At 51.0% G+C, this 21,934-nt stretch overlaps 1 protein-coding gene across 1 annotated transcript in view; it reads right to left on the bottom strand.

Annotated features, from left to right (window-relative positions):
* Positions 1 to 21,934, bottom strand: part of SBK1 (SH3 domain binding kinase 1) — a 54,054-nt gene that overhangs the window by 30,819 nt on the left and 1,301 nt on the right. The window lies entirely within an intron of this gene.

The raw sequence follows: 21,934 nt of genomic DNA, 5'->3' as shown, positions 1-21,934 counted from the left end.
AGATCAAGGACTCTCCACTGGCTTCGTGGGAACTTTCTTAACCTTGCACTGCAGTTGAAGATTTCCTATCCCCCATTCCTTCCTTCTTTCCCTTTGCCAAATATCGGCTGTCTTGCAATCCAATGGTTCTCCCAGCCTCCTCTGGCTCCTTCTGTATGTTCCTTCTCAAGCATTCCACCCCCAACCTCCCGTACCTTGCACATCTGACCCCATCTTGGCTCGCTTCTTGGAAGGCTGAACCACTGTAGTGTATCTGAAGAGAAGAACTAGAGCATCTGTTTGAATGCTGCAAATGTTGTTTGACATTCAGAGACAATCCACCTTGGCCCGCTCACAGTTTTGTATCCACAGCAAATGCTGCCTTTGCGAGAGAGGGTCTTGAGGGCTGCGGTTTTCATTTATTTATTTAATTTTATTTTTGGCTGCACTGGGCCTTCATTGTTGTGCTCAGGCTTTCTTTAGTTGAGGTGAGTGGGGGCCACTCTTCGTTGCTGTGTGGGGGTATCTCATTGCAGTAGCTTCTCTTATGGAGCACAGGCTCTAGGGCGCGCAGGTTTAGTGGCTCCACAGCATGTGAGATCTTCAGGGACCAGGGATCAATCCGGTGTCCCCTGCATTGCGGGATGGATTCTTCACCACTGGACCACCAGGAAGTCTGATGGAGGTGATTTGAACACAAAGTAAAGCTTGACTGTGACCTCCATAGCGACAGAGAAGAAACACTGGAAAACAGAGATTTCCATTTAGATTTCCTTTCCCATATCCCTCTCCAGTGTTGACATGTCCTCATTCTCCTGGGCAATCACTTGCTGATCTCGCAGGGAGCCAAGTGAGGCCAGGAACTTCAGGATTTATGATGATTGATGCACTTTCCCAGTTGGCTGCATTTGATATTCATCGATGTGTCAGAAGTTCCTGTTACCATTGCGGGAAGCAGAGAAATCGAAATAGAATCCTTGTCCTGTAGTAGGAGGAGGGTCTTTGTGGCTCAGATCATAAAGAATCTGCCTGCAGTGTGGGACACGATATCATGTTTCAAACTGTATGAGTTTGGGTAACACTACCAGCCGTACTGAAAGGGCTCTGTTGGGACACTGTCTTGGCCATATCAATTATCTCCATCAGTGGAACAATGATGGCCCTTGTAGTCTGTGTTCTGTGGTGCTCCTTATCTCATCTGGCCCCAGTCATGATAGGCAGAGGACATCCCTGCATTGTTGATCTGCATTATGATCGGCTTGTGCAGAGACAGTCTCCTCTCCTGGATGGCTACCATCAAATCCAGGACCTTGCTTGTGGCAACTGGTTCATGCAGCATGATCAGGGACCCTGGTGGCATTGGTGGCTGAGTAGCTCAGAGCTGATCAGGCTTAGGATGCTGAAGACAACGGCATTTTAGGCAAAGGTCCAAAAGCTTCTGGGGCTTCCCTGGTGACTCAGTGGTAAAGCATCGGCTGCCAATGCAGGAGACACAGATTCAGTCCCTGGGTCGGGAAGATCCCCTGGAGAAGCAAATGGCAACCAGTGTTCCAGTATTCTTGCCTGGGAAGTCCCACGGAGAGAGAAGCCTGGCGGGCTACAGTCCACGGGGTCTCACAGAGTCAGACACGACTTAGCGACTGAGCATGTGCGCACCGAAGCTGCTCACAGCCAGGACTGGGAACATTCAGGGCCACTGGGAGACACAAGTCAATTTGTATCTGATAAGGAAAACCATGAATCCACCAGAACCCACGATGGATCAGAGAGAAGGCGGCAGAACAGTCCAGGACATATGGCAGCTGGAGGCCATGGATCTTTGAATCTCTCATCACCTTTTTGGAGAATATATTCCGAAGTGAGAAACATCGTGTTCAGCAACAGTCCTGACGGGCTCCACACCTCCCTGGTGGAAATACAACTCCGTGATGGAGGCCAGCGGGATGCCAAGGAAGACGGGAAGTACAGAGAGGAAAGAACCCGCTTTTTATGACATCGCAGAGCTGCTGGGTTGTACTTGGAGCTGCTTTGAAGGGAATTCTGTCCCTTGCAGCTGAAAGCATGCCAGCTGATTTGAGAAGACATCTGTGGTTGCCCTTTAGGGATGGAATCCAGGAAATGGGACTGGGGCTGGGGCAGATCATGGGAATTCGCTTTTATCTGTTATGTTTTAGTCTTTTTTTGTTCGAAACATCTGACACAAATACAATACAATGTTACCATTGATTCTAGTTATGGATAGGCACAGGGTTACCGTTTTCTCTGTTTTCTTTTTTTTTTTCAAAATAAAAATTACTACCTGGGAATGCTTTTAAATGGGATCTGGAAAAGAGAGGAAAGGGACTTCCCTGGGGGTCCAGTGGCTGGGACTCCGAGCTCCCAATGCTGGGGGCCTGGGTTCAATCGCTGGTCAGGAAACTAGATGCCCCATGTTGCAACTAAAGATCCCACATTCTGTAGCTAAGACCTGGTGCAGCCAAATAAATTTTTTTTTTTTTTTAAAAAAAAAAAGAGAGAGAGAAGAAAAAAAGAACTTTTTCACTGGGGGATTCTGTTTTCTAAAGCCAGGTCTAAGAGCTATCTGAAATGATCTCATCTCTCGCTCTCTGAAGGCAGATGAAAGAGAGTGACAGAGGATGAGATGGTTGGACGGCATCACCAGCTCAATAGACATGAACTCGGGCACACTCCGGGAGACGGTGAGAGACAGGGAAGCCTGGTGTGCTACAGTCCCTGGGGTAGCGAAGAGTCAGAAACAGCCTGGAGACTGAATAACAACAACGTGATCTCTGAGGGTCATGGGAATGGGTAGTCTCGAGTTGGCCAAGAAGTTCCTTCAGGTTACAGAAACGCTCGAATGAACATCTTGGGCAACCCAATACATTTGGCTCCCGGGCCCCCGATACCTGTCCCTACTGCTCATGGGAGATCAGGATGCTTAGGCCCCTTAGGGCTAGATGTGGCTGCTTCCCTGGAGGTTGTGACCTGAGGATCTGATAGGTCTTTGCCCCTCCCCTGTCACACTTACTGCAGGGGGACCAGGGAGCATCCTCGGAGCAGAGGCTACTCAGAGCGCATTCAATCTCTGCTCTTGCCTCAGGAACGTAGACATTCTGAAGGAAGCCAGTGCGGTCTGGTGCGCATCCCTGAGGGGGCTGGCTTTGATGATGTCCTAGTTTGGGTTTCCTAGAAACAGACCCTGAACCAGGAATTTGAGATCAGTTTTTTGTTGTTGTTGTTGTTAGGTGATCCCAGGTAGAAGGGTAGAGAAAAGAGTCAGGGAGGCAGTGACAAGTTACCACTGCGGGCAACTAGAGGTGAACCCACTGGAGAGCTCTCAGAGATAGTGCAGAACATGCACGGACATACAGGGAACACGTATGATATCCCGGCTCGTGTCAGTCATTGGTGAGAGCTGCTGGGTGGGGGGTGCAGACTGTGCTGTGGACATGGGCAGAGCAGACTGGAACAGAGCAGGTACTCAGGAACAGAGGCAAGGATGCGTGAGTAGAAGTGGGGAAGGGGCCTAAGGAGACCTGGGGCTCCCCAGGTGGCACAGTGGTAAAGAATCTGCCTGCCAAGCAGGAGACCTGGGTTCGATCCCTGGGTTCGATCCCTGGGTTGGGATGATCCCCTGGAGGAGGAAATGGCAACCCACTCCAGTATTCTTGCCTGGAGAATCCCATAGACAGAGGAGTCTGGTGGGCTACACTCCATGGGGTCACAAAGAGTCAGCCACGACTAAGCATGAACATGCATGCATTCCAAGGAGACACAGGCAGAGAAGGGACAATGTCTGCCACAAATAACCAGCACTTAGAACAGGGCCCTGAGGCTGGCTTGATGCCCACCTATTCCAACTGGAGTGGAATTCTGGTACCCTGTATCATCTGTCCCTCACTTTTAGCAACAGAACCTCAATTTTTCTTTGGGGACTCACATTCCTTGACATACCTTCCATACTCACTAGGGGTTCTGAAGGTGGGGCTTACCTCTTCAGCTCTAGGGCTGGGCTTGTGACCCCAGCTCCCATCAATTAGCATATGCCAGCCCCCTGACCACAGTGATTGTTTCTGAGATGGGTCTGTGATCCACGCCAGGCTGATGTGCCAGAACTTACTATTGCACTGAAAAAGGGTGGGATGTCAGCCTGGAGTTGCTTCCACCAGGGAGAACCTCCCAGAGGAAGAAGCCAACATAGCAGAGAACAGTCAAGAGATGGAGAGTATCAGAAGCCACATGCCATCATTTGAGCCCCTGGATCCAGCCATGCCTGAAGTCCCTGGACTTTTCAGTCTTGTAACCTGATAAAGTCCCTTTCGTGCTGAAGTCAGTTGAAATAGAGTCTCTGTCACTTACACCCCCAAGTGTAAACTGTGTGTAAATGGGGGTTTCTAAAGTGTTTAAGGATGCAGGTGTAAGTGAAAGGTTCTCCTCTCTGTCTGCCATAATAACTATTTGCTCAGCAACCCAGGATGTCTGAGGAGGTTCTCAGAGGGAGCTCAGTGTGTCCAGGAGCAGGAGTTTGGAATCCTGGGAGTTCCAGCTCCTGTCTCCTTAGGGTATTGTTCTTGGGGTCATGTGAGGAGCTGGGGGGTCACAGCTGAGCATGCAGGGTGGGAGCCTAGACTGCCATGTGGTCCACTTCCCTCTAAGCATCAGGAACCTCTGGTTCCTGCATGCATGCGTCCATTCGCACATTCACACTTATTCGTGGGCACCTACTGTATAAAGGGGGCTTCCCTGATGGCTCAGGGGTAAAGAATCCACCTGCAATGTAGGAGACCCGGCTTCAGTCCCTGGGTTTGGAAGGTCTCCTGGAGAAGGGAATGGGAACCCACTCCAGTACTCTTGCCTGGAAAATACCATGGACAGAGGAACTTGGCGGGCTACAGTCTATGGGGTCGCAAAAGACTCGGACTGAGTGACTAAATAACAACAACAACTGTAAAAGGGTAGCAGGATAAAAAGGTGGGCTAAACAGACAATCCTTGCTTTCAGGAGCTTCCAGTCTAGTGGGGGGTGGGGGTGGGAATCTCTATACTAATTACACCAATAAATGTCAGATTCTGAGCTAAGCAGGTAAAGGGCCACGCAGTGTTCAGAGCCTCATCTTACTCCCTTCTGATCCTTGATGACTGCCCATCTCTCCCAAGGAGTCCGCTCAGCAGCTCAGACACACTTTTTCTCCTTCACACCTTCCGGATCTTGTACTCCTCAACCCCGGAAGTCCCACCTCAGGTCTAATCTGCATCCTACCTGCTGCCTGCTCAGCCCGCTTTCTTTGCTTTGGTCCCCAGGGAGGTGAAGGCTATTGAGCATCTTTTTGTGTCACCTCACTGCTCAGGGATGAGTCTCTAGACATTTATCAAGCATCGAGGGTGTGCCAGGTGCTTGCAGAAGGCTAGACCATCCCCAGGTGGAGAAACTGGGGCATGACCATGGCAGTCCTGCGCTAACAAGGCCAGCCTTTCCCATCCCCTGGAGTAGGAACGGGACACCCTGTCCTGTGCCCTTCTTGCTACTTGTCCTCTTAACCTCTCCCAGGCCAAGGGTTTCACTAGACTGAGGGCAGGAGGAGAAAGGGGCAACAGAGGATGAAATGGTTGGATGGCACCACCGATTCAATGGCCATGAACTTGGGTAAACTCCGGGAGATGGTGAGGGACAGAGAGGCCTGGTGTGCTGCAGTCCATGGGGTCGCAGAGTCAGACACGACTTGGCGACTCAACAACAACAACAGGCCAAGGGTCCCTCCTAGTTGGCAGCCCTGCTTGCAGTTCCCAGGCCCAGTCCACTGCCTGCACCCCAGAGCCTGCCTGGGGGTGGGGGGGTCTCCCTGACCCCTGGGGATGGCCCCTTCTGCCTGTCCCCTCCCCTCCTCCAGCCCCTCCTACTTATTTAACAAACACAGATTTGGCCAGATTTGAAGCATTTTAAACATATGAACTCGTTTAAACCTCATAATATACTTACTGTGTGGGTGAGCGATCATTTTGTATCCGAGATGCAGGGAGGGGAGAGGTTGCCGAGGCTGACCCATTAGCTGGGGCTCGAATCCAGGCCGGCTCTGGAGTCCAGGCCCCTAACCACCTGGCTGCCCAGCCTCTCCAGCCCCCACCATCCTGGCCTCCTCTCACCTGATCCCACTGATCTCACCTGCATCCCTCTTCCCAGCCACCTCTCACTCTCGGTTTCCAATCCTTTGCTCCTGGGCTGCAGCCCGGGGAGAGGCACTGGGCTGGTCCTACCAGAGGGAGGGGCACTGGGTGGAGGCCTGAGTGCTGGGCCCCCACCGGTTCCCAGTCCTGAGTGGATGAGAGGATGGGCTGCGCCAGGGCCCTCGAGGAGGTGGGCAGGGTTGCAGCAGGAGGGGAGGCTGGGTGGAGCCAGGCCTGCAAGCCCTAATTAAGTCAGTTAATTAGGTGGGGAGGAGAAGCCTGTGGGAATTAATGAGCTTGGCTAATTAAGTGGATCTGGCAGAATGGCTCCAATCCTAGTGGCTCCAGAGAGATGGGGGCTTAGGCAGGACACAGGGTCGGGGGCAAAGTGCTGGGCGCCTCCCCTTTTCATCAGATCTGCAGCCTCCACTGGGCTAAGGCCACTGCCAGGGCCCGCACTGGCCATCAGGGTCTGCGGCCACCTTCTGAAGTTACGGGCCATGCATGCTACTGATGCTTGGGTTGAAGTCCCCATCAAAAACCTGGTCCCCTGTTACCCATCCCTCAGGGGTTAAAGCTCTATCCCCCCTTTGAACATTTCGGAGATGGAGGCTGAAAATGAGCCCCGACCAGGCTCCTAGCAGAGCAGCCATGACAGTCCCTGACCAGAAACCATGACTGCCACCCACACGTCCCCCAGGTTTCAGAGGGAAACCTTCCTGGTGCTCTCCCAGCTCACAGATGCGCAACTGAGGCCGAGAGGAAGGGGTGTGGTTTGTCCTCCACCCATTGCTTACAGCAGCGGCTGGCCCGGGAGCCTGGGGGCTTTCTCTTGCTGGGCACTATTTCCCTCTGATCGTGGGGCGTTGAGTAACAACAGCAACAGTGCCCATGGCTGGAGTATATACTGTTTGTGAGGTGTGTCCTTGACACAAGGGCCAGCTACAGAATGTGAGGCTTCTTGTCTAGAGAGCGGGAGAGAAGCTTTCCCTTCCCACCCAAGCCCCTCTCTCTGCCCGCAACAGTGTTCTATATTTGCTATTGAACATGATGCTGCCTTGGGCATCACGGATGCCTGGGGCCCCTTGATGCACACCTGACGTGAACCTTCCTGGTATCCGGGCCGCTGCCAGACCAAGCACATCAACCTTGACTGTGGCATGCAGGACCGTAGTTCTCCGACCAGGAATTGAACCTGTGCCCCCTGCAGTGGAAGCACAGAGTCTTAACCACTGGACCACCAGGGAAGTTTCACATGTGCCACTGTTACTCAGACTTCACTTACACTTCGAAGGTGATATGATGAAGAATGGCAAGCTGCTGGGAATACCCTGGCAGTCCAGCGGTTAGGACTCTGTATTAACCTGAGGGCGTGGGTTCAATCCCTGGTTGGGGAACTAAGATCCCACAAGCTGCATGGCACAGACAGAAAAAGAAAAGAAAAGAAAAATTTCTACGGTACCAACCACAGAGCACTAGAGCCCAAGTTTGGGGCCCTGCATGATACATATTGACTGAGTTCTCACAGCCACTCTGCTTACCGGGATTGTTACTGCCCTCATTTCACATATTTGTTCATTCATCCATTCAATCACCAAATATTATCAAGTGCCTCCTATGTGCCAGGCAACACTTGCAGTGAACGAAACAGAAAAATCACTGCCCTCGTCCATTGTAGTGAGGGGAGAAGACAAGAAACAGGGTATGTGAATAAAGGACCATACTTCAAGGGATTAATGGAGGGAAGACATAAAGCAGGGAGGTCTTCACAGAGAAGCCTCCTTTTGAGCAGAAACTTGAAGGAGGTGAGGGAGGAAGGGAGCCATGCTGAAATGAGGGCAGACAGGCAGGTACAAGTGGGCCAGGCAGAGGGAAGAGCCAGTGCAAAGGCCCTGAGGCCAGAGTGTATGCTTGGGATGCCCAGGAACAATGAGGCTGATGGAGCCTGGGAGGAGATGAGAGGTGATGGGGAAAGTTCATCCAGGGCCACAGTAAGCCTTTGCCTTTGACTCTGAGAGCACTGGCAGTCCTTGGAGGGTTTTGAGCAGAGGAGGGAGGAGGTGGATTATAGGTTTTAACAGGCTCCCTCTGGCGGCGCAAGAAGGGAAGTGAGGAGGCTCCGGTACCCAGCGAAGTCAAACAAGATAGCAAGGGACCAGGTAGTAGGAACAGAAGTGATGAGAAGTGACAGCATCTGCTGACAGATTGGACAGTGGGGTGTGTGTGTGTGTGTGTGTGTGTGTGTGTGTGTGTGATTTGCCCTCAGCCTCTGGACCGTGAAATTCCACCAACAGCTGAGGACACCAAGCAGCTCTCTGGCCCCTGGATTCCTTGCCCCTGCATGTCCGCTCTCATTTCTGGGACCCTACCCCTCTCCCTCTGCCTTTCTGCCTGCCTGGGGGCACTGGCTGCAACATGGACAAGGTACATGAAGCCTCTCGGGCACAGTTCTCCTTTCATGGAGTCACAGACTGAGAGTCTGTCCCCAGGGAGGGACTGTGAATGGGGTGCATGACCTGGGTTGGGGACAGTGGTGAGCTGGAGAGCCCTAGCCCATCTAAGTGGTGGCCTCCCCTCCCCTGTGGCCCATTGCTGTCACGTGGGAATGTGAACTCAGGTATTCAGAGCTTCTAATTTTCCAAGAGAAGTTAGAAACCTGGATCTGATTTGTAAAATGTTGGCAAATCATTGATAAAAAAAAGTCAGGAAGGCTAGACCCCCTCTGAGGAACCGAGTTTAAGACAAGGGGGGCTGCTTCTGTGGGTCTTCTACACACCATGACCTCCACACCAGCGGCCTCGGCCAGCCTGGGAACACAGATACATGAAGACACTTCTCCACGAGGTGCGGCCTCGTAGGTCAGCTCTTGGCTGGTCTGGGCAGGATCCTGGAAGGATGGGGGCAGTTAGGATGGAGCACCCCTTCTGAGCCCTTGGGGGGCACCAGAACAATGACATTTCTTAAGGATAATATGGTTGCCAGGCAAGGGCAACTGCTGGTCCCCTGGGTGCCTGGAGGAGCAGGAGAAGGCCTGGGATCAGAAGGACAAGACCATGGCCAGGAATGAGCCACAGGGTGAGGTCTGCTCCCAAACAAGAGAACCAGCAAGACTGAGCAGGAAAGGGAGGCACCCAGGCTTGTCCCTGCCTTACAGGCCACCCTTAACTCTGCCTCTGCTCTGGAACATTCCAGAAGTTGACCTGTTTCTCCCCCTGGATCTAGGCTGGGCAGGGCTGGGCTGAGGGGCTGCAGGAGAAGCAGAGAGAGACAGAGGCGGTGGCAGAACCTCCGGCACTGTCAGATCGGGTTAGCCATCGCCCAGTGTGGGGCAGCGCTTCACACGCCTGACCTCATTCATCCTCTGAACCATCTCAGGTCAGAGTCACAGCTGTACGGAGGACGAAACTGGGTCACAGAACGGTCGGGTAACTGGCTAAAGTCACGCAGCCTAAAAGTAGCGGGACCTGGAGTTAAACCCAGGGGTATATACCTGCAGAATCTAAGCTTGGACATAAAATCTGTCAGAAAAAGACCGAAGCATCACGGACGGACGGACGGAACGAGCGGGGCCGTCCCGGCAAGTGCGGGCGCGGCGCTCCCTCTAGTGGCCGACTCGCCGCAGTGCAGGACAGACGAAGGGCTCGCCAGCCGCCGGACTCGCTGTCTCTGGCTCTCTGTCTCACGCGCCTGCACGCACGCACGGGTGCGCGCGCACATTCAGTATCTAGTTCTCCAGCGGGAAGACCACAACATCTCCACCTTCTCACCTGCCACATGCGGCCCCTACCCGGCTTCCCCTTTCCCCCTGGTCAGACACCATCAGCGATGCCAGCCCCAGGGAGCCTTCCGGCTACTCCCCTGTGTCTTTCTCTCTGTCAGAACCTGGGTCTCCTTGTCCACACCCGTGGTTCTCAAACTCTGCTGCACATTCTAGTCTGACTGGGAGCTTTCAGAAGTCCTGATGCACGGCCACGCCCAGGGCAAAGGAATCAGCCTCTCACCATCACTAGACCTTCGGAGTTCAAACCTCAGATGGAGGTTGGAGATCTCAGCCTCTCGGTTCTCTGGCCTTTTCTGACACCTTTAACCCTCTCTGCTCCCTTCCACCTCTGAGGCTCACATCCCGTACCATGTAATTATCCCACACCCCACCCGCTCTGAGATTCTGTTTTGATCACCTCCCTCCGTGTTTCCCTCTCCATCCTCATCTGGTAACCACAAGCAATAGTTCTTTGACCCCATTGAGGCCACCAGTCCACGGCCCCCATCCCTTTCTCACCCATCAGCCCCCTTCTGCCATGACGGTCCACCGTGCCCTGCTTGGGCTCCGCACACCATCACCATGGCTGCTCCCTGGCACCCTCATCTCCACCCTGCTGTGCCCAGCTTTCCTGTTGGAGAACCTGCCTGGCAAAATGCCAACCATCACCTGCTTTCTGCCTGCACCGTACAAGCCAGCACTGGTCCGAGGGTCCCCCACCAAGTAGAGAGTTTCCCTTCATGGTCTTCAAGGGGCACTCGCTGCCACCCCACAACCCCAGTATGGCTGCCAGTGGCCCTTCCCCACTCTCTCTGACCAGGCCTTCTCAAATTTTAATTTGCTTGTGCCTCTCCTAGGGATCTTGGTGAGGCCTGAGCTTCTGCATGTCTAACCAGCCCCCCAGGGATGCTGATGCTGTTGGCTCCCGCACCCTCCTCTGAGCGGCAAGGTCCTCCCGCCTTCCCCTCTCTTCTCAAACCATGGTTCCCATTTCACTGAGAATACAGGTGGACCAGATGCAGTTTCATTGGCTCCTTTTATCAACACTTGGAGAAGGCAATCGCACCCCACTCCAGTACTTTTGCCTAGAAAACCCCATGGATGGAGGAGCCTGGTAGGCTGCAGTCCATGGGGTCGCTAGAGTCAGACACGACTGAGCAACTTCACTTTCACTTTTCACTTTCATGCATTGGAGAAGGAAATGGTAACCCACTCCAGTGTTCTTGCCTGGAGAATCCCAGGGATGGGAAGCCTGGTGGGCTGCCATCTATGGGTCGCACAGAGTCGGACACAACTGAAGCGACTTAGCAGTAGCAGTAGCATCAAAGCACAAACCCACCCAGCCCCTCATTCCTCACTTCTTCCAGCAGCTTCAGTGGGGGTGGGGAGGCTCTTCTCCCGAGGCCAACCCCTCCTTTGGGCCCTGGATTCTTTAGGACTCCCCTCCACTACACGTCTCCATCCATTTCTATCAAGAAACACGGGCAGCTCCCACTCCCATTTCCCACTGCTTTGGGACAATTATTTCCATTCTTTTAGCTGATTATTAGTAGTTTTCATTCCTATGTTTCCTGCGTAGCATGTTTTAGGTCATGCTTTTCATCTCCACTTCCCACGCTGGAAGATGAAGATGGAGCTGTCTGACGTCCATTCCCTCCACTTCCTGTCTCCCACCCTCCGGGAACATTGCATCATAGTATTGATAAGATTGGTAGTGTTGGCGGGACTTCCTTGGTTGTCCAATGATTAAGAATCCACCTGCAAATGCAGAGGACGTGGGTTCGATTCTTGGTCCAGGAAGATCCCGAGTACCGCGGGGCAATAAAGGCCATGTGCCACAATGACTAAGCCCGTGCCCTAAAGCCTGTGTACCACAATCAGGGAAGCCATCACAATGAGAAGCCTGCAAATGGCATCTAGAGAGTAGCGCACACATGCCATGACTAGAGAAAGCCCTCGTGCGGCAACGAAGACCCAGGACAGCCAAAAATGAATAAATACATAAAATTATAAAAAAAAAGATTGATAGCGCTGGGGACTTTCCTAGTGGCCCAGGGCTTAGGGCTCTGTGGTTCCACTACAGGGGCATGGGTTCGATCCCTGGTTGGGGAACTTTGCCGCACAGCCAAAAGGGGAAAAAAGATTGATAGTATTTACATAGGGTGGAAACACAACTTTCTGTGGGATACTATGATTTCTTTCCCCCTTTTTCCCTTTTATGATAGATTTTCTGTTTTAGATTTATAGAACAACTGAACACAAAGTACAGAGAGTTTTCGTGTATACCTCCCCCCTCTGCATTTTCCCTGATTGTCAGCATTTTGCATTAGTGTGGTGAGCCTGTTACAATTGATGAACCAGTACTGATAAACTAATATTAACCACAATCCATAGTTTACATGAGGGCTCCCTCTGTTGTACAGTCTATGGGTTTTGACAGGTGGATGGGGTCATGGACCCATCGTTCCTGTATCATACAGAATAGTCCCACTGCCCTAAAAACCCTCCGTGCTCCGCCTACTCACTCCCCCTCCCCACCAGCCCCTGGCAACCACTGATCTTTTTCTGTCTCTAGTGTAACTTTTTCAGAATGTCATAGAGTTGGAGGCTTACAGCTCATAGCCTTTCCAGACTGGCTTCTTTCTCCTTATGGTGGTGGTTGTTTAGAGTCATGTCTGACTCTTTGCAACCCCATGGACTATAGCTTCTCTGTCCTTGGGATTTCCCAGGTGAGAATTTTGAGTAGATTGCCACTTCCTTCTTCTGACCTTCCTGACCCAGGAATCGAACCCCCGTCTCCTGCATCGGCAGGCGGATTCTTTACCACCGAGCCACCAAGGAAGCCAATTGGCTTCTTCCACCCAGCCATATGCATTTAAGATTCTTGTATGTCTTTTTGTGGCTTCATGGCTCATTTTTATCACCGAATAATATTCCGTTGTGTGGATATATCATAGTTTGTTCATCTATTTGCCTGTTGAAGGATGTTTTAGATGCTCCCAAGTTTTCAGGCAATTATGAAAAAGAGCTGTTACAAACATCCATGTGCAGGGTTTTGTTCAGACATACGTTTTCAACTCATTTGGGTGAGTACCAAGGAATGCTATTGTTGGATCATATGGAAAGACTATGTTTAGCTTTGTAAGAAACTGCCAGACTGTCTTCCAAAGTGACTGTATCATTTTTGAGTTCTCAGAGCAATGAATGAGAGTTCCTGTTGCTCCACATCCTCACCAGCATTCATAGTTGTCAGTATTTTGGATCAGTGTGTAAATGTATCTCACTGTGGTTTTAATTTGCTATTTCCTGATGACATCTGATGTTGAGCATCTTTTATAAGCCTATTTGCTGTCTGTATATCATCTTTGATCTAGTGACCGTTCAGATCCTTTGCCCCCTTCTTTAATGGGGCTGTTCATTCCCTTTCTTCCTTTTCTTTTTCTTTCCTTCTCTCAGCTTCACTGGGTCTTCATTTCAGTGCGTGAGCTTCTCATTGCAGTGGCTTCTCTTGTTGCAGAGCACAGGCTCCAAGCTGCTTGGCCTTCAGTGGTTGCTGCACGTGGGTCCGTAGTTGTGGTTCCCGGCTCTAGAGCACAGGCTCAGTAGTTGTGGTGCACGGGCTTAGTTTCTCCTTGGCATGTGGGATCTTCCTGGACCAGGGATCGAACCCATGTCTCCTGCATTGGCAGGCGGATTCACCACTGAGCCACCAGGGACTCCCTGTCCTAACTCTTTTAAAAGTTTTCCATTTCTGCTATGATTTCCTTTAGGATTGATGGAAATCAGTCAATCCTAAAGGAACGTCCATCCTAAAGGAAATCAGTCCTGAATATTCATTGGAAGGACTGATGCTGAAACTGAAACTCCAATACTTTGGCCACCTGACGTGAAGAACCAACTCATTGGAAAAGACCTTGATGCTGGGAAAGATTGAAGGCGGGAGGATATGGGGATGACAGAGGATGAGATGATTGGATGGCATTACTGATGAAATGGACATGGGTTTGAGTAGGCCCTTGGAGTTGGTGATGGACAGAGAAGCCTGGCGTGCTGCAGTCCATGGGGTGGCAAAGAGTCGGACACGACTGAATGACTGAACTGATCTGAACTGAACTCTGCTATGATACCCTTTTTTTTTTGAAAATTGAAGTGTAGTTGATTTACAATGTTGTGTTAATTTCTGCTGTACAGCAAAGTTATTCAGTTATACATACATATATATGTATATGCTGCTGCTGCTGCTAAGTCACTTCAGTCGTGTCCGACTCTGTGCGACCCCATAGACGGCAGCCCACCAGGCTCCCCCGTCCTTGGGATTCTCCAGGCAAGAACACTGGAGTGGGTTGCCATTTCCGTCTCCAATGCATGAAAGTGAAAAGTGAAAGTGAAGTCGCTCAGTCGTGTCCGACTCTTCGCGACCCCATGGACTGCAGCCTACCAGGCTCCTCCATCCATGGGAGTTTCCAGGCAAGAGTACTGGAGTGGGTTGCCATTGCCTTCTCTGATATATGTACATATATACATATATAATATATATTCTTTTTCATTCTGACTCACCACGGGATCTTGAAGACAGTTCCCTGTTCTGTCCAGTAGGACCTGTAGTGCATCCATTCTACGTATACTAGTTTGCATCTGCTAACCCCAAACTCCCATTGCTATAACATTCTTAAATTAAGAACTTTTTTGTTCATCCTTGGAGGTTCGTTTTCTTTCAAAATAGCATCTAGTTTTCATTTAATAGTTACAATGTATGTTCCTAAATCTCTGCGTATAGTAGTAGTAGTTTTTGGGGGGCTCTCCAGGTGGCACTAGCAGTAAAGAACCGGCCTGCAATGCAGGAGACAGAAGAGACACAGGTATGATCCTTGGGTTGGGAGCATCCCTTGGAGGAGCTCATGGCAACCCACTCCAGTATTCACGACTGGAGAATTCCACGGACAGAGTTGGACACGACTGAAGCAACTTCGCATGCATGCAGGGAGAGAAGAAAACGAAAACAGGAAATAAGAGACCAGCAAGAACAAAATACCCATCGTCAATATATTCAGAGGCTGAAGGGAGTGAACTCTGCCGTGTCCTGCCTGGAGAGTCTGGACCAGATTTTACTGTGCTGGGAGCCGAGCGGGGCAGGACGCTCCAGATGGGGGGCAGGGGCAGGACACCCCACGTTCAAGATGCAAATATTCAAATAATCCCTCCAGTAGAGCATAGAACTCCTCCTTATCCTCAGGGTGCCCTGTCCTCCAGTTCACAGACCCTGTGTTTTATCCTCTCTGGGGAATAAGCCTTCAGTCTTTGTCAGGGTGGGGGAGGGGCAGCTGCCCCGAGGAGCTGAGCAGAGAAAGAAATCTGAGAATTAAAGCCCTTCTTAGACCAATCCTCCTGGTTTTGGCCCTAGCTTTACTCCCCCTCCCAGAGGTACTTAGTCCATTAACACTAGGGCCCTTTGAGGTTCTGTGGTGGAAACTGTGGTGCCCCCCCTTTTTTTTTCTCATGCCCAGTTTAGGGTTCACTTGAGGTGCCGCGTCACCGGACAGCTATATCCCTCACCATGTTCATCTGTTTTCTAGATTTCAACGTCGTGTTGCTCTTGTCTCCTTTTTCACTGTATAAGTCCTTGCTGATTCATGCTGTGGGAGGCAGAATAATGCCCCACCTAATTCCATTAATGTCTATGTCGTCATCCCCAGAACCTGGGAGTATGTTACCTTAGGTGACAGAAAGAGGCTTTGCAGGTGTGATTAGGGTTAAGGACCTTGAGGTGGGAAGATAATCCTGGCTTGTTCAGGTGAGCCCAAGATAATAGCATGCAGCATTAAAAGCTGAGAACCTTTCCCAGCTGTGGTCCAAGAAAGATGGTGAGAGAAGCAGGGCCAGAGAGACGCTGCCTCGCTGGAAGGAGGGGGGCCCTCTGAAAGGCGGTACCTTGAAAAAGATAAGGGGGTGGATTTTCCCCTGGAACTTCCAGAAAGTTCTTCCAGAAAGAGTTCCCAAGAGCAGCCCTGTCAACATCTTGACTTTAGCCCAGGGAGACCCGTGTTGGACTTCTGACATATAGTCAGTAATATAATCAATTTGGTTTTAAACAACTAAGTTTGCAGTAGTTTGTATTGGTGGCAACAAAAGATGAATAAATGCACCTTAAAACCCACTCACACGTGGAGAGAAGGGCTTCTTACACTGTTGGTGGGAATGTAATCGATGCAGCCGCTGTAGACAACAGTATGGAGTTTCCTTAAAAAGCTAAAAATAGAGTTGCCCTACAACCCTACATTCCCACTTCTGGGCCATATATCCAGAGAAAACCCTAGTTTGAAAAGATACTGCTACTGCTAAGTCACTTCAGTCGTGTCTGGCTCTGTGCGACCCCATAGACAGCAGCCCACTAGGCTCCCCTGTCCCTGGGATTCTCCAGGCAAGAATACCCTCAATGTTCATAGAAGCACTATTTACAATAGCCAAGATGTGGAAACAATCTCGATGTCCACTGACAAGACAAATGGATAACTAAGATGTGGTATATTATGCACAGTGGGATATTACTCAGCTGTAAAAATGAAATAATGCTATTTGCAGGAAAAGGGCTGGATCTAGAGATGATCATACTAAATGAAGTAAGTCAGACAAAGACAAGTATCAGATGATATCACATATGTGAAATCTAAAATATGATACAGACGAATTTATTTGCAAAACATAAACAGACTCACATAGAAAACCAACTTGTGGTTACCAAAGAGGAAAGTGGGGGGAGGGATAAATTAACAGTTTGGGATTAATTGATACACATTACTATATATTATATAGATAAGCAACAAGGTCCTGATGTATAGCACAGGGAACTATATTCAATATCTTGTAATAAACCATAATGGAAAAGAAAAAAATAAAACCCACTCATTTCTTTTTCATGGGGTTTCAGGACACAGAGGACTTAAATGTGTGTGTTCAATCCACCATTTTTAACCGGAAGTCTCCACTCAACCCTGCTCCTGTCTCCACCCCGCCAGGAATTGTAATTATCCAGGTCACTTTCGACTTCTGTGCTGCTAGATCTAGTCTCCTTTTCCTTGGCTGTTCGGCATCTTTGAAGCCAGTTGTCCACCTCTCTCTCTGCCTTGAGACACTCGTCTCTTGGTTTCCATGACTACCCACGCTCCTGGTTTTCCTCCTACTTTATTTCTGGCTAGCATCTCCTCCATGTGACCTCACGTTTGTAGTGTTCCTCTGGGCTCCATCCTGGGGCCTCTCCTCTGACTCTCCAGTGTGACCTCATGGCTTTCAGAGCCACCTTCATGCCAAAGTCTCTGACATCTCCTAGGCGGCCCACAGACTCCCACTTTGAGCTCCGGTCTCTTAGTACCAAGTCTCCCTTTGACGTTTTCACTTGGGTGTCTCATGTGCTTCTAGGTTGAGAACCTCCATGGCTGAATTCCTGAATTTCCCACTATATCTCTTCCCACCCTTGAGCCTTCCCCTCATCCACACATTTATCCAACCTAGAAACCTCAGATTCATCCCTGATTCCCTTCTTTTAACCCATCAGCAAGTTCTGTCTCCTAAACATATCTAGAAAGTATCTATTTCTCCCACGTCCTAGGGACACCTTGATCCAGGCTGACACCGTGGCCCCCTCCATCACCACCATGACTTCCACACTGGTTTCTAGTGTCCGCTCTGGCCTGGCTGCCATGGATTCTCCCCAGAGGAGCCCAACTGATCGCTTAAGATGCCAATCAACTTATGCCACTTCCCCCTACTCAAAAGTCTCTGAAGCTTTTCCAGTCACATTTTATACCAGAAAAAAATCCATCCTCTGCATGAAGGCCCACAAGGCCTGTATGATCCAGCCCATTCCCGTCTCCCCTCATTGCCCATGTCTCTCTCCCCATCACTTACCTGCCCTGGCCATACTGACCTGGTCTTTTCTCACATTCCCCAACTCTAACCTGCCTCTGGGCCTTTGCACTCCCTATTCTCTATGCCGGGAATACTTCTCCCCCTGCTCTGCTCGGCTCCTTCTCTTTCTTGAGGTCTCAGATGAATTGTCCCTACCTCCACTCCAGTGTTCTTGCCTGGAGAGTCCCAGGGACGGGGGAGCCTGGTGGGCTGCCATCTGTGGGGTTGCACGGAGTCTGACACGACTGAAGTGACTTAGCAGCAGCAGCAGCCCCTCCCCCTTATGCCAACTGGGTGTCTCCCTACCATGCCTCTGGTAATTTCCTTAACAGTATCTTTTTTTTTTTTTTTTAATATATAATATTTGTTTATTTGTTTGACTGCGTTGGGTCTTAGTTGAAGAACGCGGGATCTTCGTTGTGTCATGTGGGGTGTTCTTGCTAGGCGGCATGTGGGATCTTAGTTCCCTGAGCAGGGATTGAATCCATGTACCCTGCATTGCAAGGCGGATTCTTCATCACTGAACCACCGGGGAAGTCCCAACAGTGGGTTTTGAATGTGGATGATTGTATTTGTTTGTTTACTTGGGTTTTGTTTGACTCCCGCTTTGATAAAAGCTCAACGAGAGGGAATTCCCTGGTAGTCCAGTGGTTAAGACGCCATGCTCCCAATGCAAGGGGCATGAGTTCAATCCCTGATCAGGGAACTAAGATCCTGCGTGCTGCACTGCAGGGCCAAAAAAAAAAAAAAAAAATTCCAGTGAGAGCAGTGAGATGTGTTTTCTCTGTCCAATTTCTAGGGCTAGTCCACGGAGGGTGCTCAGTGAAGTCTGCAGAATTTCCGCACGAATGCGCTGGGCACCTCTTCTGTGCCAAGTGCTTTCATGTATACCAAACATATCATCTTTACAACAGGACTACGTTTCCGAGTTTCTCTTGTAATTAGCTGCCCTGGCCACATAGCGTGGGCAGGAGTGAAGTAGGCCACTTGCAGCTTTGGTTTGGAAAACCCTTCCATGTGATCTCCACCCTTCTTCTTCAGCTGCCCGTGGAAGCAGAGAATCCAGTGGATTCTAAAGCCCTGGCTGATGACAGCATCACAGGTGGGCGGTGCCTGGGTCCCCAAAAGACGGAGTGGAGCAGAGTCTCCCCCGACCCCGCCCGGCCCTCTCTGGACCTTGCAGGAGCAGCCCGGGAGGGTCTGCCCGTTGATGCACACGTGGTTCCAGGCTCGTCAGTGGAGCCTCACCTAATCACGCATCAGACATCAAATAGAGATGGCTGGTGGGTGATGCTTTTGTTGACAAGTTCTCATTAAATGCAGATGAGTTCTTGGTGGGGGCGGATTCTCACTTCAGCCCCAAACAGAAACGGAGTTCACACCTCAGTGACAGCACGTTGTGCGGCAAGCCATTGTTTCAGTGTGTGTTCTCTGGCTCTTCCAGGGAAATGCCTGATTCCTGTTCATCTCTTTGGCCTCAGCTTCTAGTCCTTGGGAAGCCTTGGGGAATCTTTGTTGAATCCACGAATGAGGGAACTGGTCTCCCTACATCCCTTCTTGCATCTCTGTCCCTAAAAGCGCCCCAGCAGTTCTTTAATTTTACAGAGGCTCAAAGAGAAGAAAGGACTTCCCCAGCCTCCCAGAGAAGCAGGATGCTGCAGAGTTAGCACTCCCTGGGGCGGCTAAACACGGCAGCAAATTGGGAGTGAAACCTGGCGCCTTCCAGGGGCTGGAGAAAGGCTGAGAGTGGTGGGGGTGGGGAGCAGGCTCCTCTAAACCCCCAAGGTGACCCCACCAAACCTCACTGCTCACTGCCCCTCCTCCAGTAGGAAAGAAACACTCCAGAACTTCCCCCCGCCAACACTACCCACTAGCACTGCCTGGCTCCTGCAGCCTGGGCGTCCACATCACTCAGTATTTTTAGCTTCACCACCTGGCACCTGTGGTCACTGTCTTTGCCCAGCCTGGTGGTGTCCCCTCTCCAGATCTTAAAGGGCCAGTACCCACCAGCTGGAAAGGAGACCAGATTCTGCCAACACAGGTCACCATACTGCCAGGACAAGAGGCTGAGGGGCATGTCCTACAGGAGGAGTCCCCAGAAATGGAGGAGGAAGATGGGGGGATGAGGGAAGAGGGCAGGATCTCATGACTGCCTGACTCTAGAGCCCATCCCTGTCTCATTCTGGGGTTTCCCAAATGCTGGTTTATTCAAGCTGCCCACCTGGTGGTGGTTATTGTTTAATCACTCCATCCTGTCGGACTCTCTGCGACCCCATGGACTGTAGCCCCACCAGGCTCCTTGTCCAAGGGATTTCCCAGACAAGAAAATTGGAGCGGGTTGCCTTAAACTGAGTCTCAATCAGGTGGCTTCTTTACCACTGAGCCACCAGGGAAGCCCCACCTGGTGGGGGGCTGATTAGAAATATACATTCCTCCCCTCTGAGACGTGAGGCCACGAAGTCTCCAGGGCAGGGCCTGGGAGTGTGTATTTTTTAACAATCAGCTCAGTGATTCTGATGTTCCATCTCCCCACATCACATCCATCCATCCATCCATTCAATCATTCAACGAGCATTTTGAGTTCCTATTATGAAAACAGTGATGCTCTCAGGAGTCCATTGTTTTGTTCGGGAAACATTTCCACACCTGTGGTCTCACTGAATCACCTAACTCGTTCCATTTTGCTTCAACGCCCTCCCCACAGCTCGCTCCATCACCTACAGATCAAGTCCTGGGCTCAGCAGTCAAGACCCCTGGTGACCTGACCCCTGCAGACCCTCCCAGCCCCATGCGCGCCACGCCCACACAGTTTCTTTCTCGACTCACTAGATCTTTGCTCTCTCTCCATCCCCGCTGCCTGGATGGCCTTTCCTTAACTTCACTCCTAGACTCACAGACGTAGAGAACCATCTTATGGTTGCCAGGGTTGGGGGAAGGATGGGGGGAAGGGATAGTTAGGGAGTTCGGGGAGGTCAGGTACACACTGCTCTATTTAAAAGGGATAACCAACAAGGACCTACTGTGTAGCACAGGGAACTCTGCTCAGTATTTTGTGGCAGCCTGGATGGGAAGGGTATTGGGGGAGAAAGCATGCATGCGTATATATGTTTGAATCCCTTTGCTGTCCATCAGAAACTATTACAATTTTGTTAACTGGCTATATTCCAATACAAAATAAAACGTTTTAAAAAAACTTCACTCTGTACCTGGAAGAGGACCTGTCCTTAAGACAGACCTGCAGGGGCTCCCAGGGTTCCTGTGGGCAGGGGTGGTCAATCTGTCCCCCTCACTCCCTGAGCACAGTGCACTCATGCCCAACCAGCGCCCATCACTGCCAAACTGATCCGTGTGATCGAGGTCTCTCCTAGCAGGCTGGACCCCAAGAGCTCTGGGGTCCCGGCGCTCTGAGTACTCAGTCACTGCTGAATGATGAACTGACCACCATGCACAGAGTAGCCCCGTTTCACAAATGAGAAGACAGAGGCCCATGGAAGACAAATGACCCACCCAGGTCCACCAGTGAGATTTAGGGAGGAGCCTGTCCCAGGCTGCAGGAGCCCCTGCCCTCCTGCTAGGGGCCGGGAGGGCACACCTGGGCTGGCACTGAGCCTGCCCTTCTCCCCACCCAGGGCAGTGCTGACTCAGGTGGTGATGGAGGTGTGGGCTGGCTGGGCTGGAGCAGAGGTGACCCCTGTCTCCCCTACAGATGTTCCATCTATTTCCGGAGCCTGTGGTCACAGCTTGGGAAATGAACTTGGCTGGAGCCTGGGTTTCCCTGAAGGTGGGGGTGGGGAGAGGTGGCCAAAGAGACCCTGATCTGTAGGGCATGAATCCCTCACCACCCCCGGCCCAGTGCACACCCTGCCCCCTACCATGAGTACATAGAGCTCACACCTAGTGCCACAAACATGTACACACACACACACACACTCACCCCCAAATACCCAATCACCTGGACACACAAGCCTTCCATCCCCTCCCCTCCCTTTTATACAGACACACACACACATGCATGCGTATGCACATGAAGACATTTTCACTTATTAATTCAACAAAAACTTAACACTAAAAAGTGTCAGTGCAGTGTAGGGAGGAAAGGTGACTCTCAGCTTGGATGGGGCAGGGGCTTCCT

Source organism: Bos javanicus, chromosome 25 (genome assembly GCF_032452875.1).
Source record: "Bos javanicus breed banteng chromosome 25, ARS-OSU_banteng_1.0, whole genome shotgun sequence".
Classification (NCBI taxonomy): domain Eukaryota; kingdom Metazoa; phylum Chordata; class Mammalia; order Artiodactyla; family Bovidae; genus Bos; species Bos javanicus.
The sequence above is the reverse complement of the archived record's forward strand: the minus strand, read 5'-3'. Positions and strand labels throughout refer to the sequence as shown.